The following is a 12,375-nucleotide window of genomic DNA, read 5'->3' on the forward strand; positions in this document are numbered from 1 at the left end:
CTAGGCAGGTGGGGTGTAAGTGGGGCTAATATCAATCTGGGGGACAAGGCATGGTAGCAGACATTCAAAGTCAGATGGTTGCCATCTGTAGTAGTGACTTAGTTTGAGACCATCTGTTCATTCTTGGCAGGTGTGGTGACTGGGTCTCAACTCCTAGGAAAAGACAGATAAGAGCTAGGCCTTACTTAATTGGGCTGGTGTTCACAGGAGGTCTCCAGTTCTAATAGGCTACCAGCTTGCCAGGCAGGGAAACTCAAATGGGTGCCTGCTTCTACAGACCAGTTCAACACAGGCTGGGGCGAAGAGGGCATAGCTTTTTAAACTGTGGGTCTCAAGGAACTAGTTATTTGATATCAATTTAGAGGGTCTCTACAAGCATTTTTTTTTCCTTTTTCTCCCCAAAGCCCCCCAGTACATAGCTGTATATTCTTCGCTGTAGGTCCTTCTAGTTGTGGCATGTGGGACGCTGCCTCAGCGTGGCCTGATGAGCAGTGCCATGTCCGCGCCCAGGATTCGAACCAATGAAACACTGGGCCACCTGCAGGGGAGCGCGCGAACTTAACCACTCAGCCACGGGGCCAGCCCCTACAAGCATTTTTTAATGAAATGAAATATAGAGGAGAACAGAAAGTATCAAAGTATATCTACTGTATTAAGGAGAAGTATGTTTTATGAAAATTTTCTTCAGTTACATATGTTCGTATGTGTACTATCTCTGAGATATGGGAGAAACGGGAACTGTGGGATGGAGAGGGAGATTTATTTTCATTTTCAGTTTGAAATTTTTACCACATGCAGAAGATAAAAATATAAGCAACAGAAAAATATTTATGATAACTATAATGGACAAAAGCTCAATACTCAAAATAAATAAATCCTGCAAGAAAACCACAATTACGAGAAGATAGATCTGTTATTACAGCATTGTTTGTGACGACAACAAATTGGAAATGATTCAAATTTCTATTAATGAAAAACTAAATAAACTATGGTTCATACTACTTCGAACAACTATGCAGTTGTTAAAAAGAGTGAGAAAGATCTATATGTACTAACATGAAAAAATATCTAAGATGTATCTTTCAATGAGAAAGTAAGTTCCAGAATAAGGTGTATGTTATGATGGCAATTTATTTATTCAACAAATATTTATTTAGCACCTACTAAGTGCTAGATACCATCAACTATTGGGGATCCAGAAAAAAATAAAACAAAAAAAATTCCTGACTCTTGGGTCTTAAGCTCTAACGGTGGAGACTAAAAATAAATAAATTTTCTAGTATAGAAGTGAAATATACAAAGGAAAAAATAAATCAGGGAAGGAGAATATAGAGTCTCAGGAGATGAAGGTCACACTTTTAAATAGGGCGATGGGGAAGACCTTCCGCAGAAGGTGACATTTAAGCAGACTTGAAAGAGGAGAGAGAACAAACCATGTAGATACTGGAAGAAGAGCTTTCCAGACAAAGGGAACAACAAATCAATGGCTCTGAAGAAGGAGCATGCCTGGATTGTTCAAGGAACAGCAGAGGCCAGTGTGGTAGGAACAGAATAAGCATTGCTTTTATAAATTGAAAAATATGGATATACACATATGTAATAAATACTTAGACTCCATGGGCAAGTGGACACTAGCTATGACTAAATAATTCACATGAGAAGGAACAAAACCTCAAAACAACATTTAGAACATTTATCTAGCTTCTCTAATGAAAAACCAAATATTCAAGTCAGGCATTCTTCCCAACATGTCCCCTTGTCATACACCTGCCATGCGGTAATGTCATTCCTTGTATCCCTACCTAGTGTGTGAGCTTTGTGAGTGTAGAAACTGTTTCTGTGCCTGTTGTGTTTACAGTTTTAGCACTGCTCCTGACACTCATGGGCACGCATAATGGCCTGCTGTTCTATGGTGCTCACCAGAGGCCAGGGACAGTTCAAAGCACTGAACTCATTTAATCTTCACAATATGCCTTTGAGATAGGTACCGACATTGTTGTCATTTTAAACATAGAGTACTGAGACACAAAGAAAGTAACTTACTGAAAGTCATAGGTCAGAGCAAGAATTTGAACCCAGGAAGTCTGGTACCAGAGTCGACTTAAACCATTATAATGCTTTTTAATAATATGCTCAATAAATTCATCGGTATGACATAAAACTTAATATTTATCAGGCTAAAATAAAAGGAATAAAACCCTTTGCTGGAGAGGCTGTGGGAAAACAGGCACACTGGTCCATTCCTCAGAACACAGTGCCTTAGAATCTTTCAGGAGAGTAGTCAGTCAGTATGGGCAAAAGTATTAGAACTGTTTATCCTTTGGATGTACAACTTCTTTCGGTAAGGCATAAAGAGATAACTTAAAACAAACAAAAAAGTTACGTGAATAATCATATTTGTATCTGTACCATTTATAATAAGGAAAAACAGGACGCAACCTAAATGCCCTGAGTCAAGGACTGGATTTGCAAAATATAAGGTAATACAATGTGAGCATATAACGATTAAAATGATAACTTTGTGATCTATATTTATGTATCTAAATGTGCATAGGAAATAAAACTAAGTGGAAAAAGAACCAAACTAATGTGTACACAGGCGTAAAACCTTATATTTTTGCAATGATAAATAAGGATTAAGAGTTTTATATAAACAGTTAGCTATGTTAATACCACAAACTCTGTGATTTGTTTTCCATAAAATTTTTTTTAAATGTGTAATTACAAGGACAGTAATGTACGTCATCCCTCAATAAGCCTGAATTCATGAGGTAAGTGCTATAAAGGCCATTTCCTCTAAGAACGAATTTGGGAGTGTTGGTAGCTGCCAGTATGTGCACATCCGGGCCTGGGGTTAGGATGGTAGAACAGTTCTTTCAACCCTGCTCCTAGGTGGAGAGAACTTAATTTAGTCTGAAATCAGAATCTCCAGAGAAGTGACCCATGCTTCTGTACATGGAGAAAAAACTCTAAAGAAATTCTGATAAGCAGCTATGTTTGAGAGTAATGGCAATGATACTTGGACAAACTTATATCTATAAAATAAAGGATTTATTATTAGTTTAGCTAATTTGATTGATATGAAGTGCTATTTTCTAGCTGATAGATTTATTGAATTTATTCATTAAAAGGCACTTTTAGGTGCATACGTTTTAAAGAAGCAGCAGAAAAATGCTAGCAAAAGACTAGAAACAATCTAAATATCCATCATTTTCAGACTGGTCAAATAAATAATTGTACTTCCACACAATGGAAAAGTATGCTGCTGTTTTAAAAAATGAAGGAGAACTTCATGTACAAATAGGAAGCGTCTCAAAGATATATTGTTAAAAGATAAATGTGAGATACAGAACAATATGTCCATTATGTTACAGTATGCCCCTCCCCCAGCTTGTATATTCATAGACTCTCCCTGGAAGGAGACACCAGCAACTGGTAAGTAGTTGCCTCTGGGTACGGGACTAGGTTGATTGAGGTTACAGTGATTAGATAAAAGGGGAAATTGGCTTTTAATTATACACCCTTGTATGTATTAATACTTAAAAAATAAAATATGAACAATTAGGTACAAATGGAATCCTAATCTACCTAAATTTCATCCATTATTAATCATTGCCAAATTATCAGGGATGTCAACCCAGATCTAAGAATTCACTGCAAATCTTTTGCAGGCCTCATTCACTTCACTGCTTTGGTTCCAAGGCTGTTCTGTTGGTCTTTCTTCCAGTGTTGAGCTTTTAATTAGTTGTTTGTCCTATTTTCTCTCTGGGAATGTATCTGTTCTGTATCTTGAAGCATTCTCATTTCAGCTACCTGGGGCTTCCTGGTGGTGTAATCAGTAAGAGAAGAGGCCTTTGTTCTTTTTCCACTGACCTAAAGAGGTCAGAGAGACACCCAGCAAAGCAAATAAACAAACATACCCCAGAGTCCTGTATCATCAGAATACTTGGAAGCATCTTTTCTTAGGGTCTCATCCACTCAAGCATTTCTTTTAACAACCAGAATTTCTTTTTTTTTTTTCTGCTTTATCTCTCCAAACCCCCCCATACATAGTTGTATATCTTAGTTGCAGGTCCCTCTAGTTGTGGGATGTGGGACGCTGCTCCAATGTGACCTGATGAGCGGTGCCATGTCCGTGCCCAGGATCTGACCCCTGCGCCGCCACAGCGGAGCGCACGAACTTAACCACTCAGCCGTGGAGTCGGCCCCACAACCGGAATTTCTTCTAGCAAGCTTTATGAATCCTAACAGGTACCAGCACTTTTGTGTAATGGAACTTCTTTATTGAGCAGTGAAGTATTGAGGATTTACAATGAATTGGTTGCTAAAGATTTCCTGAAAAAGATTTCAAGAGGGCATTTTAAGCACAATTTGAACATAACATATTTTGGTAAAAAATAGTATAATATCCAAACCCACAGAATGTACAACATCAAGAGTGAACTGTAATGTAAACTATGGACTTTGGGTGACTATGATGTGTCAGTGTAGGTTCATCAGTTGTTACGAATGTGCCACTCTGGTGCAGGATGTTGATAGTGTGAGAACCTGCCTTGCAGAATGCCTGGCATATAGAAGATCAGCCATGAATGTGAATTCTTCTAGTTTTTGGGGAGGATTCTGGGAAACTTTGTCAATGTTTCCCCGTTTGTGGCTCTTTTGCTCTGAATTCTGCTCTGAGTCAACACAATCCTGAAGAACTCTTAGATTACATGAGAAGTCTTTTTGAGAAGGCTCTTATGCTTCTGCCTGGTATATCTCTTTTGGTGCCACTCTTAGCTTCAGACATGATGGTACCTGCCATTTAGGCCACATGACCTCATGAGCACATGACCTTTGGTGAACAGACCAGACATTAGCTTAGAGCAGTGGTTCTCAAAGTGAGGTCTCCAGACCAGCATCATCATCAACACCTGAGAATTTGTTAAAAGTGCAAATTTTCAGGCCCTACTCCAGACACACTGGATCAGAAACTCTGGAAGTGGGATCCAGTAATCTGTGCTGTAACAAATCCTCCGGATGATTCTGATGCATGCTAAAGTTTGAGAATTAATATTGGAGCAAAAGATGAAGGAAGAAGCCAACTGCTTGCTAATGCCTGGAGCAATTCAGCAATGTTGCAGGAAAATGAAAAGTTCAGAAGAAAATTGGCAAGTCAGGGAGGGGCGGAGACGGGCAGTGAGGATGAAAAGGGTAAAGCGTACATTGCAGGGCTTGGAGCCAAAAACATATCCCTAAAGGGCAAAGGAGGGGATGTCAGCTCAGAGGAAGAGAACCTAAAGCCCTGGGGATATATTGCAGGTGTGTGTGTGTGTGTGTCTCCTTTTTGAAAACCAAAAAAGGAAAGATCTCTCTCAGCCAAGGACTATAATAGGGGTAAGACTCTGAGGTGGCTGTGAACCTCTCCAAGGCAGGGTAGGCAGGACTCCTTAAAAGAATTTTGAAGAATTATGTTCTTTCTAATACTTTTGTTTTTAAAGAATTTCTCTCTCTCTCTCTCTTTCTCTCCTTTCTTTCTTGCTGCTTTTTGATAAGGAAGATTGGCCCTGTGCTAACATCTGTTGCCAATCTTCCTCTATTTTTTTCTCCCCAAAGCCGCAATACATAGTTGTATGTCCTAGTGGTAAGTTGCGCTAGTCCTCCTGTGTGGGATGCTGCCATAGCATGGCTTGATGAGCAGTGTGTAGGTCCACTCCCAGGATCCAAACCGGTGAACCCTGGGCCACCAAAGTGGAGCGTATGAACTTTAACCACTTGGCCACAGGGCCAGCCCCTCTAATACATGTTTAAGTTGACATTTAAATTTTTTCATAATAAGTTTAAAAAGTTGAAAAGGATACAATTCTGGCAAGTTATAAGTAAATCTGTTTTATCGCTCTTAAACTTTACAATGATATCTAAATGCCAAATCTTGATACCTATGCCATCAATTTTAAAAGTTTGTAACAAGCTCTTCTGTCACAGTTGAAAATTTTATCTGGCTTATTTTTCCTCCTTGGGTTTGTATTTTCATCCCACTTCCTCCACAGATTTTAACCTGATGTAACGTATTTCTATGTTTGGAAGTCTTTTATTGATCATCCTAGCATTCTTCAACAATAGTATATACATGTGTAAACTGAAAGTTTAAAATATTTCCTGTGACTAAAGCTCTTAGTGTTAAAAAGTTTCTTTTGCATTGAGCACTAAAACAATTATTAGGAGTGCACAATTGAGCAAAAGTGTACATTATTATGAATTTTAATAAGCTTATTAAACCTAAAAAGGAAAATTTTGTTGGAACTACATTCATAATGAGATTGATTGAGAGGCAGTTTATAGGATCTTGATTAAAGGAATTGTCACAATGTCCCTCTGTTTGTTGCTTTGGAAGTTTAACACTTAAGGGTGATGCACAACTGTGAGATTTGAAATGTCGTTCTTTGACAAAGTAGAAGAATCACTGTGATATGTGAGGAGAAAAATTAAACTCTCAACTGCAAGTGCGTATCCAGATCAACTATAGGAAAGAGTTCATGTGGAACTTGAGGATCTGGAAGTCAGTTCCCTTAAAACTGCCCATGCCCCTGTACCAGTTGGAAAGTCTTTACATACCTCTAGGGGTACCTCATTTGAAGACCCTGTGTATGAAAAGGGCTCTGGCCTGGAAGTCAGAAGACTTGGGTTTGCTTTGAATTTTATTTCTGTCACATTAGCTATGGAAACTTGTGCAGAGGGGAGGGAGTCCACATTTTTTGAGTTTCTACCGTATCCCAGGCATGGACTAGATGCATCACCTGTTATTCATTCAACACACACAGCAACTATATGAGACAGATGTGATGACCATTAGCCCCATTTTTAGATGGGAAAACTGAGGCTCAGGAGATGAAGAGCCTAGCTTAATGTCATACAGTTAGGTAACAATGAATGCAGGATTCAGTCTCAGCTCTGCAATCACTCCGTCACAATGTTTCCTTGAACAAATCATTTTCCCACTATGGGCCTCAGTCACCTATAAAACTGAGGGAAATGAGCTGGAAGAATCATAAAATCACTTCCAGGGTTGACTTCCTATAAATCTGTGTGCAGCGGAGGCCAGGGCCAGAGGTGAAAGGGGCTTCCCAGAGATTCACACCCCAAGGGATTAGATGACGATGTGGAAGAGATCCAGAAATTTACCACACCTAGTGGTGACTCCTACAGAATGTATGTTGGGTTAAACTCTAAACAGCTTGACCTGGCATCCAGCCCAGGAAGAATTTGGTGAGACCTGATCTCAAAAAAAAATTACTGGGCATCTAATAATGGACACCTACAAGGGAATCACGAAAAAAAAAAAAACCAAGAAAATACGTGGAGCCCTATTTGGATTCAATGAAATCTAGCCATAAAAATCTATTTCCATTTTTCTCATTGATATACTGAGATCTGTTGAACACCCGGTACAGTCATAAGGCTTATGAAGTGCCTAATTCAAGAGTCAGTTCAAAATTACAGTGAAATGGTAATTAACTTCATATTATATTTTAGAATATGTGGATCATATGACTCTCATATGGACTCATATGGGCTTGTTTCTTTTTACTTTACAGGTAGTGTATGACAGCTTCTCAAAATAGCAGTCTACATTTTCTGCTTTGACTTCATTGCTACAAATTACTCCTTAATATTTAACTACTTGCAACTTGGCTCCAACTTCATTGGAATTATTTTCTCCAAGGTCACCAAACTACCTCTTTATTGATAGACTCAGTAACATCTTAAGAATTTTTGTCCTCCAGGAGCTTTCTGCTGCATTTGATGTGACTGATTTTATCTTCTTCTTTGTGCAATAATGTCCAGCTTTGGCTGACCCAACATTATGCTCATTAGGTTTTCCTCATACCCTCTTTTTTTCTTTTTTTTGAGGAAGATTAGCCCTGAGCTAACTGCTGCCCATCCTCTCTTTTTGCTGAGGCAGACTGGCCCTGAGCTAACATCCATGCCCATCTTCCTCTACTTTTTTTTAATACGTGGGACGCCTACCACAGCATGGTGTGCCAAGCGGTGCCATGTCCATACCCGGGATCCGAACCGGTGAACCCCAGGCTCCAGAGAAGCAGAACGTGCAAACTTAACCACTGCGCCACCTGGCTGGCCCCTCCTCATACCGTCTGAGCACTCTTCTTTCTCCTTCTGGGAGATTCTTCCTCCAAATACCCATCATATGTGGCCCTTGTTAAAGGTTTTGTTCTTAGCCATGTCTCTTTTTTACTTTAGGTGAACTTGAACATTCTCATTCTCTAGGGAAAGCTTCTAGCATCTCTGAGGATGATTCACAAATCTACATTTCAGCTTTGTGCTCCAAAGCCAAATGTCCAACTGCTTCTAAATATCCTTAGGCGTTCACATTCAACATGTCCCAAACCAAATACTTCATTATCACCTTAAAGTCTGCCCCTGAATTTCCTAATTCTGATAACGGACCCACCATTCTCTCAGTCATCCAGACTAGAAATCCTGCTATCTTTGACTTTTCCCAATATGGTTCTATATAGTAACTAGAAAAAAAATATGTAAAAGCTTAAGAAGAGTTGTATGCTTGCTTTGGAGACAGTGAAGTAGGGAGAAACTGGGAATTCACTCCTAATTCATAAGTGGTCTGGAGGGTGAGGCAGCCACTGAGAGAGCGTGCTGGCAGTCACTACATCAGTGAATTGCAAGTTCTGTTGGTAATGCCTCCAATATGTTTCTCTTTCTGTCTCTTCCTTTCCGGCCACACTGCACTAGTTTAGTACCTTGTGTCGTTTGTCCTGGATTATTGTAATAGCCTCCTAGATGTAAGGCCGTGGGCTGGATTCTCAACATCTTCCTGCACAAGTCAGGACAAGAGAGATGCGAGCAAGCAGTAAAACTTAGCCGCGGGTAGAGAGAGTGGGAAGGAGGGTGGTTAGCTGACGATTAGAGAAACATAAGGCAACAGTGTGCAGTGGACCTCAACAAAGTTGGTGCTGTCTTGGGTCACAGTTTCAGACCTAGAATGAGAAAGGTGATCAGACCTCTCTAGTTGGAGGGTGTCACAAAGTTGGATCACTGCCTTCTGTTCTTGCAACAACACATGAAAAGAAATAGAGACAAGGGGCTGGCCAAGTGGCGCAGAGGTTAAGTTCCTGCATTCCACTTTGGCGGTCTGGGGTTTGCAGGTTCGGATCCCGGGTGTGGACCTACACACCACTTGTCAAGCCATGCTGTGGCAGGCGTCCCACATATAAAGTAGAGGAAGATGGGCACGGATGTTAGCTCAGGGCCAATCTTCCTCAGCAAAAAGAGGGGATTGGCAGCGGATGTTAGCTCAGGGCTAATCTTCCTAAAAAAAAAAGAGACAATATGGAGTTTATTTGAGAGAGTCATCAGGGTAATGAAGGGCCCTAAAGTTATATCTCATGAAGAATGTTGACTAACTGGAGATATTTAACTTGGAGAAAATACAACAGAGAGATTATGGTTGGCTTCATATATATAAAAAACTATCTTGTGGAAATCACCTAAGAACTTTATAAATGTCAGTGTTGTCCTGAGATGGAATGCATTCATTTCAACAGATATTTGTTGTATGCCTGCTCTGTGCCAGGCACTGAGGATATGTGATAAGCAAGACAGTCCCTATCATCATGGAACTTGATTTCTGATCTGACAGACAACAAGCGAATGAACAAATACGTAAATGAGTAATATAAATTCCAGAAAGTGATGGGATCAGATGCTAGGAGTATGTGAGCCTAGATTTTGGGACCACTTGGCAGGAAGGTTTTAGAAGAGATTTAAGCATTAGATGGATTATTGGATCAGATGACCTTAGGGGACCCTTCAACCCCAAGAATTTATGATTCTGCTTTTCTACTATTATCTACCAAATTAGGACTTCCTCTCAGATACCCTAAGGCTTAGAAACCCCCAACTCCTTGCTATTCCAGGAACAAGCCCTGTACTGCAGTTAGTGAGTCAGCAATGACTCAGTGTGAGTATTTGCCCATGTGGTTCATTTGCCTGGAATGCCTTTCTCTAACTTCTCTGCCTCTCAAAATCCTCCTTGTCCAACAAGGCTTAACCCAAAGATAAACTTTTTAATCAAGATTTCTGGGTACCCTGAAATATGTTGTTCCCCACTCTGGCCCAGCAACACTCAGCTTGTAACACTATTAAAGCCCTCACTGTGTTTTACTTGTATTGGAGTTCACTATTTCTCAGTCTGCTTCCCTACTAGCTTCTGATTTTCTTGAGGGCAGGGACCAAATCTTCCTTCTTTTATAATGGTCCATAGTGCGAATCTCCTAGTCATTGCTTTGCACTCAGAAGATATTCAACAAATAAATGAATGTGACTCCAGGCAATAAATACGTTCATTATTATCTGAAGTGAATTAGACATGACCATTGCTTTAAGTAGGAAAAGGAATAACCTATTGGTTTAACCAAGAATCTTCTCTCCCAATCTCTGCTATATCCCTCTCTGCTTACTAGCTATGTAGCCCTGAGCACATTGCCTAACATCTTAATGCCTCAGTTTCTTCGTGTATACAATGGCAATAATAATAGTACCTACTTCATAAGATTTTTGCAAGGATGAACAATCCCCATCAAGAGGCTAGGTCAGCACCTACCACATAATTAGCCCTCACTAAATATTAGCAATTATTATTATAATGATGATTAGGCATTCCTGCCCTCCAGTAGCTTTAAAAGTATGGTTTCATAGGAAGAAACAAGAATTTTTGAACAGAAATTACAAAAGAACGCAGATGACTGATTTTATATTAGGTAAAGCTTCCATCATCCCTATTAGGCAAAGACAATTTGACATATAAAATTAAGAGGGAAGCCCCTACTTGTGTTGACTTGGAAAATAGTGTAATAGAAGAACTAACTATAGTTACCAGCAAGAGCCCCTGTAGGGGATGGGCCTTAGAGACAACCTCCCCTCTATGGAAGAGAAAGAGATGGTTCAGAGAGGTTCAGTGGTTTGCTCAAGGTCACACAGCTGACTGTCAGAATGGGGAGACTAACGTTAACCTTCCAGGTCTGCCTGGCTCCTTAGCCCCTGCTCTTTCCACTGCACCCTGCTGCCTTCCAGTTGCATGGCTGAAGACACCACAGATTGGAGATGCAGTTAGTCCAAAGCCTCACAGGCCCCAATTCTTCATTGCTAGCACTGTATGGGCAGCAAGCCTGATTTCAGACTCTTGGGGCTGAGGCTGCTGATTCTCTTCCGGGCGTAGGGAGAACTGACTCACAGGCTCAGGCAGGCTGGGCCCTGCAGGGGGAGGTTCTCTGGGGCTCCATCTCTGAAGGCTGGGGACATGGCAGAGGTAAAAGATCTGAGGTCTGTCTGACGTGCATTTAACCCAGGAGAGGGAAGAGAGCATGACATGGTTCTGTATCTAATGTGTCCAGAAGACAATCCCTGGAATGGACCAAGACGTACCCAAAATGCCAAAGCCGAGGAAAAGGATGTGTGACTTATGCTTGGAGCAAGAAGCAACAATCAGAAAGGATAGACCTCATGGCCTTGCTCTTTGAGAAGTGGGTGTAATGTTAACGAAAAATTGAAAGGAGTTAGAGTTACTCTGATCCCAAGCAAGGGAACGGTGTTCAACAGCTGAGGTTAGAATAAACAGAGAGGAGGAACTGAAGCCCACCCGAGAGGGGAGGTGGTACAAGCACATCTTGCAGGTTTTTTTGAGTCTTGGGCTTAAAAGAATTATATGCCAAGAGACTGATTGGCTAACATTGACCTTTATATTATTAATACATTATATTTAGATAGACCTTTTCACTTATAAACACTTCTCGTTTCATAGTCAACAAATTCAATTTAATAAACGTTTATTAAGTTTTTGCTTATGCAAAGCGCAATCACTGTTCTCCACTCAAATTGGATGACACGATCTGTGAAGTCTTCCCCAAATATAGATCCAGTGCACCCTGCTTCTTGTCCTGGGTCACAAAGGGCTCTTGGTGCACCTCTGCCACGTGCCAGGAAAGAGGGAGGCCTTGGACGAAATGCAGCATCTTCCTGAAGAGTCAATTACTTGAGGATTTGTCTGGATGCTTGTAGGGGTAGGGGTGGGGGGTGCATTTCTGTATTGAGGCAAACAACCATTTTCCATTTTGTGGAGTACAGGGCAAAGTCTCCTCCTTTGAGCTTTGTTATGGGAAGATCCCAGTGTAATAGGGATGTTTCTTTAGTGGTGAAGTCTGAAAAGTATTAAATCTTAACCTGGACACTTAGACTAATGAACTTACTTGTAGGCATATTAAAACTTCATTGATTTAGGCTCCATTTATTTGGAATTTTTAATAATTTGCATAAGTACTATAGTCTATGTAAACGTGAAAACAATGATGAGAGCTATTT

The 12,375-nt window shown here is 40.4% G+C and overlaps 1 long non-coding RNA gene across 1 annotated transcript; it reads left to right on the forward strand.

The window, feature by feature from the left end:
• Window positions 1–4,066: 4,066 nt before the first annotated feature.
• Window positions 4,067–8,218, forward strand: LOC138918990 (uncharacterized). The gene is made up of 2 exons (XR_011428826.1): window positions 4,067–4,251; window positions 7,575–8,218. It is a non-coding gene; the product is annotated as an uncharacterized lncRNA (long non-coding RNA).
• Window positions 8,219–12,375: the final 4,157 nt, after the last annotated feature.

The sequence above is a fragment of the Equus caballus genome, chromosome 19 (assembly GCF_041296265.1).
Source record: "Equus caballus isolate H_3958 breed thoroughbred chromosome 19, TB-T2T, whole genome shotgun sequence".
Lineage (NCBI taxonomy): Eukaryota > Metazoa > Chordata > Mammalia > Perissodactyla > Equidae > Equus > Equus caballus.